Source organism: Macaca mulatta, chromosome 13 (assembly GCF_049350105.2).
Source record: "Macaca mulatta isolate MMU2019108-1 chromosome 13, T2T-MMU8v2.0, whole genome shotgun sequence".
Classification (NCBI taxonomy): domain Eukaryota; kingdom Metazoa; phylum Chordata; class Mammalia; order Primates; family Cercopithecidae; genus Macaca; species Macaca mulatta.
Window position 1 is genome coordinate 121,333,724 of NC_133418.1, and position 6,668 is coordinate 121,340,391.

At 46.4% G+C, this 6,668-nt stretch overlaps 1 protein-coding gene across 1 annotated transcript in view; it reads left to right on the forward strand.

Annotated features, from left to right (window-relative positions):
- The window catches only part of EIPR1 (EARP complex and GARP complex interacting protein 1), a 608,423-nt gene that overhangs the window by 271,730 nt on the left and 330,025 nt on the right, over positions 1–6,668 (forward strand). The gene's annotated exons all lie outside the window — the stretch shown is intronic.

A 6,668-nucleotide genomic window follows, 5' to 3' on the forward strand; every position in this document is an offset into this window, starting at 1 on the left:
ATATGAAGACCAAGAGAAATGTTTTCCTTTTAATTCATTTCAACCGCATTTTGCTGACTGTGGCCTCCAGGCAGCTGTGTCTGAATATGCTGCTTCTTTGTGAAGAAATCTATACCCACACTCCCTTTTTCAATTAAGAAAATTCACATGCACAGATGGGCTGCTTCTTGATTTACAGAGAACATAACTTTTTATTTATTTTTTTAATTTTTATTTTTATTTTATTTTATTTTTTTTTGAGACGGAGTCTCGCTCTGTCGCCCAGGCTGGAGTGCAGTGGCCGGATCTCGGCTCACTGCAAGCTCCGCCTCCCGGGTTCACGCCATTCTCCTGCCTCAGCCTCCGGAGTAGCTGGGACTACAGGCGCCCGCCTCCTCGCCCGGCTAGTTTTTTGTATTTTTTAGTAGAGATGGGGTTTCACCGTGTTAGCCAGGATGGTCTCGATCTCCTGACCTCGTGATCCACCCGTCTCGGCCTCCCAAAGTGCTGGGATTACAGGCGTGAGCCACCACGCCCGGCCGAGAACATAACTTTTTAATTTTTTTATTATTATTTTTCGAAATGGAGTCTTGGTCTGTCACCCAGGCTGGAGTGCAATGAAATGATCTCGGCTCACTGCAACCTCTGCCTCCCAGGTTCAAGCGATTCTCTTGCCTCAGCCTCCCAAGTAGCTGGGATTATAGGCGTGTACCACCATGCCTAGCTAATTTTTGTATTTTTAGTAGAGACAGGGTTTCATCTTGTTGGCCAGGCTGGTCTCAAACTCCTGACCTCAAACATCCGCCTCAGCCTCCTAACGTGTTGAGATTACAGGCGTGAGCCACGGCGCCCGACCTATAGATAACATAACTTTTTTAAAAATTGAGAATTTTCAAAAAAATTTCAACTACACAAGAGAATGGTTTGATGACCATCCAAATACCTCTGTCACCTACCTTCAATAATGATCAACACTTGCTAACCTAATTTGGAATGGTATTCTGGAAGTGTTTTTTTTTCATGTGCAGTACTAGGCCTGACCCTGATACCGGAATCTATTACAGTCTCTTGTCATTTTAGGTATCTTCTGTGAACCTGCCAGGCTTCCTTGACTTGTAGGGTCTGGGACAGTCTCACTGGTTGTCGTTACACAGGTCTGATTGTTAACCCCAGGCTTATTTATAGAGAGACCCTTACTTTCACTGCAAACATAGTATATTTTTAGCCATTAGCTGTCAACTGTTCCTGAAACGATCTTTTCACCAGATGCTCCTCCGCAGCTTCCAGCCAACCACCGTCTTCCATTATTTATGATGCCCCTGGTCCCTTACTGTTTTCTCTATTTCCCAGCAAGCCCTCCAGGCTGTTCCATGTAGAAGACATCAAGTCAGGTTTGGCCCTCCCAGCAAGCGTGGTGTAGACCCAGTCTCCTCCACAGGATCGTGTCTGCCCTGGCGGCACTCAGACTGGGTTCAGCAGGGAACGGCCGGGAGGGTATGAGACCGGAAGGCATGGTGTTGAGAGCAGCTTTGCTCGTCTCTTTCTCTCGCAAGCTGTTGGAAACACTCACAAGTAGGGCACCTTGGCAGCTGAGGATTTGTCATGGACATCTGGCCTGTTGGTCTGCCCTTCCAACACCCCTCTCCCTAACCGATCATGGGCTGAGGGGCTGCCAGGCAGAGCAGCTCCCGGCCAGGCCCAGGGTAGTGGAGTCTGCACCTCAGGCTCCCACAGAGATCTAAAGGGCTGGGCAATCTGGAATCTCCCATGAGACTGGATATCCAATCATTACATAACAGAGCTCTTTTGCCTTGAATTGCAAGCAAGTGTAGTCTTAGAGCTACTGGCAGCTGTTTCCTGACCTATGCAGAGAACTCCTTTCTAGTAGCTGAGTATTCAGACAATGCACAGAGAAAAAAGGGTTGAGATATGGAGGAGACAGAGAAAGAGAAAGGAGAGACAGAGGGAGGAAGAGAGAGAGACAGTAGGAGGGAGAAAAGGGGGGAGAGAGAAAGAGAGAAGGAGAGACAGAGGGAGGAAGAGAGAGAGACAGTAGGAGGGAGAAAAGGGGGGAGAGAGAAAGAGAGAAGGAGAGACAGAGGGAGGAAGAGAGAGAGACAGTAGGAGGGAGAAAGGGGGGAGAAAGAGAATGAGAGAGAGAGGGAGAGAAGAAAAGCTAAGTGAAGAGAGAGACACACACATACAGAGAAGATAGACCAAGAGACAGAGACAGAGCTGTTAACATGCTTTCAGCCCTGAATCCAGCCTTGCCCGAGGTGCGTTCTGCTCTAACCCTTCTCATTTATGTGATCCAACATATCTTTGTTTCCATTTGTTTGCTTAGGTAACTTGTTGAACTTCTTTCTTTTCTTTTTTTTTTCATTTTTTGAGGTGGAGTCTTGCTCCGTTGCCCAGGCTGGAGTGCAGGTGCGCAAGCTCGGCTCACTGCAACCTTCACCTCCTGGGTTCAAGTGATTCTCCTGCCTCACCCTCCTGAGTACCTGGGATTACAGGCGTGCACCACCATACCCAGGGTTTCACCATGTTGGTCAGGCTGGTCTCGAACTCCTGACCTTGTGATCCGCCCACCTCGCTCTCCCAAAGTGCTGGGATTACAGGCATGAGCCACTGCGCCCGGCCAACTTGTTGGATTTCTATCACCTGCAACCTAAAGTACCCCGAACAAAAAAGATGAGAGCTGTGGTTCTTACAGTATGGGGATGTTTGAAGTCAAAACTATTTTTCTCACAATGCCAGGATGACATGTACCTTCTTCTCTGTGTTGAGCATTGCTCTCATGGGTGCAAAGTCAGTGATGAGTTCAGCAATCTGTGCCCAAGAGAGCCACACCATGGTACACACTGTACCAGCATTCATTGTGTTTTTCATACACCTGCACTGAAGCAACAGAAACAAAAATAAACCCCCGCTTCTCTTAAGAATGTCTTTAATGAAGCCGTAAAAATGACTGGTTTTATTAAATTTCAACCTTTGAGTAGACTTTTTTTTTAACATTCTCTGTGACAAATTGGGAAGTACACAGGAAGCATTTCTGCTGAATAGCTGAGTATGACCAGTTATCTGGAGGAAAATATTTTGGTTCTCCCAAGATCAAAGTTCCTCCCCTACAATGCAACCCACTGAGAATGCAGGTATCATCCCTCTTTAAGTCTCCTGGTGGGGACTGGTGTTCAGGAGCCTTTGCAAAGATGCAGACACTGTGGCTCCTGTTACCGCTGTTGCTCCTGAGTAATAGGCTGCGTTTTGTCTCTGAGTCGGTAATCTCACGTCTTCTGTTAACACCCATGAATCTGGGACAGGCTAATTTCTTAGCTTGCAAGGAGGGTACACATCTCAGACTCTTGGCAGTTCTTTCCAAAGGCCAGAAGTAAAGTACACTTGATCATCAGATAAAAATTAGGTATTATTAATAGTGCACAGCAGGCATTGGCAAACTCCAGGCTATGAGCCAGATTCAGTCTGCTGCCTGTTTTTCTATGTTCCATGAACTAAGAATGGTTTTTACGCTGTAATATGGTTGTTGTACAAGTACCTATATAACATCTTCAATGTTGACTCTTGGTCTACAAAACCTAAAGGATTTACTATCTGGCCTTTTCCAGAGAAAACTTGCTGCCCGTGTCTATAGAGCCTTATCTGTGTTCCACATCCCAGCAGTTTGAATTGTCCAGGTCTTCCGTAGCTCTGCTGTATCCCTGCACGGTTTGTTAACGTGCCCCTGGGTTGGGAGCACATCACAAAGCCCAGACGGATAACAGTCTGTGCAGGTCTGTGACGATGGCGACCATCTGTCTTTCCAAACATCTAAACAGATTCTTCCCAAGTGTCTTACATTGGGGTGATAAATTCTGGTCATGAAACATATTTTTGGGCTACTGCTGGCTATTCTTCTGGAAGAGATAGTTCAAGTTCCAAAGATTTCCCTTCAAAGGAGGAATCCCCTGGGCTAGCAATGTCCGTATGTAGTAATGAGTGCTGTTCTCATCTGATGCTGCCACTTGAACCCCTGCCAGCAGCAAGTGCTGGGCTGCCTTGGAGATTCCTCAGAGCCTCTTGATCATCTTGCTTTTCTAAAGTATGTTTTTTATGGCGTAAAACTGTTTCCCCCATACCTAATAGGAAAAAAGGAACATCGACTGAAGACAGAGGCTAACAAACGGTAGATACACAATGGTGTGGGGCTGCTGCAGCCTGGGGGTGGCAGGGGAACTGGAAGGACTCTTCCAATTTCAAGATGAAGTTTATTCTACAATGGGATGAAACCCGTATCATTACTTCTTGTACTTGATTTTAGCAGTTATGTGTACAGACTGTTGGACTGGGCTCTCTGAGCTCAAATACCAGCTTTGCTACTTCTGGTTGTGTGACCATAAGTTACTTAACCTGTTTGTGTCCTAGTTGTCTCATTTGTTTTTAAATGATATGGGGTCTTGCTACATTGCCCAGACTGGTCTCGAACTCCTGGGCTCAAGCAGTCCTCCTGCCTCAGCCCACGTCTCATTTTTAAAATGTGAATAATAAGTTAATAAGTCATACCAACTTCATAGTGTAATCATGAGGAGTAAAAAGAATAATATGCATAAAATCTTTAAAATGTTACCCAGCACACACTGCTATTATTATTGTCACAATTACTATTTTCTTTTTGTTTTAATACAAATATTTTTTGTAGAGATGGGGGCTTGCTGTGTTGCCCAGGCTGGTCTGGAACTCCTGGCCTCAAGTGATCCTCCCACCTTGGCCTCCCAAAGTGTTGGGATTACAGGCATGAGCCACTGCACCCAGCTTACTATTACTATTTTCTAGGGAATGAGAAGCATGAGATAGGCGTGCAATTACAGTAAGGCAGTAAAGACTATTTGGAGTGTTCCTCATCCTATCCCTTCATTTTCATTCAATAAACTTTTAAAAAAATGTCTACTATGTACCAAGCACTGAAGGACTAATACGACACATTCTCTGACCTCAAGGTATATGCGGCACTCAACAATGCAGACAAATCCATTCATTCAGCTAGTACCAAACAACACATGGGGTGGTCAGTCCTATGGTGAAAACACATTAAGTCAACATGTCCTGACAAACTCTAACCTAGCACTATGAAAGTGTTTAAAAGGGAGAGCTCATCTGGTTGTCTAGGGAGTGGTGAGAGAAGGCTTCTCTAAGAAAGGGATATTTAAGCTGAAATTAGAATTTTGTACAGGAGAAAATCACTTGGAGGAAGGAACAGCGTTTTCGGTGGAAAAAGTGAATGGGTGAAGGGCCCAAAGGAAGGAGGAGCATACGACTCAAATACACTGAAAGGCCAAAGTAGCTGGAGGGCAGAGAACAAGACAGGAGGGCGATGGGCTGGGAGGTGGTCAGGCCCAGGCTATAGAAAGGAGGGTTGAAGCAGAAAGGGGCTTGACTTGATTCCATGGTTTTTTTTGTTTGTTTTTGGTTTTTTTTGAGACAGAGTCTTGCTCTGTCACCCAGGCTGGAGTACAGTGGTACAATCTCAACTCACTGCAACTTCAGACTGCCAGGCTCAAGCAATCCTCCTGTCAGCCTGCAGAGTAGCTGGAACTAGAGGTGCAAACCACCACAGCCAGCTAATTTGTGCATTTTTAGTAGAGACGGGGTTTCACCATGTTGCCTCGGTTGGTGAAGCGATCTACCCTCTTTGGGCTCCCGAAGCGCTGGAATTACAGGCGTGAGCCACTGTGCCTGGCATCTGGCTCCTATTTTTAAAGGGTCACTCTGGGTGCTGTGCATAGAATGGATTGCACTGGGGCAAAAATAGAAGCGGTGGGGGGAGGGGGTGGCAATTTCAGCAGTCAATTCCATCAGGCAAGAAAAGATGGTGGAAAGAATTGGGCTGGAGAGAAGTGAACGGATCTGCAGTGTATTTCGAATGTCAAAGCAACATGACTTGCCGATACATTGGATTGGATCTTGAGGGTGAGGGAAAGCGAAACTGAGAGTACACCTAGATTTTTTTATTAAGCCACCGGGCAGTCAGTGCTGCCGTTCACTGAGACGGGAAAGGCTAGGGAGAAGCATGTTTGGGGGTGTGTGTGGGGAATCAGTTGTTCTGGCCATGTTAGGTTTGACATACTTATCAGCCATGTATGTGACACTACCAGCTGGATACTCAAGCCTGAGGTTCTGGAATGAGGTCCAGGATGGAGATGTGGCTGTAGGAGCCCGCAGCACAACATGGAAAGTCGCCTGGAGCGAGTGGGTAGGGACAGAACGTGGAGAGTCCGGAATGCTCCACCAGCCAGTGGTTAGAGGAGCAGGAGCTACGAGGGGCCTGAGAGGGAGCAGCCAGGATGCCGTCATGAAGGAAAATGAGAAAATATTTCAAGAAGGGCATGGGCAACTGTGATGAAAGTTACTGGTAGGAACAGAAGTGCCGTGATTGGATCTGGCAATATGGCAGTCATTAGCAGTTCTCCAGTGGTGAGAAGAGAAGCCTCATCGCGGTGGGTTAAGGAGAAAATGCGAGGTGCGAGATTGCCATTAGACTCTTGCATGAAGCTGTCATGAGTGCCGCAGAAAAATGGGCAATGACGTGTAAGATGCGGTCTCGAAGGATGAGTAGAAGCTGGTCAAATGAAGAGGTGGAGAGGTAGGTTCTCTAATGAGGATGTATTTGCAAAGTCATTAGAGCAAGGGAATAGAAA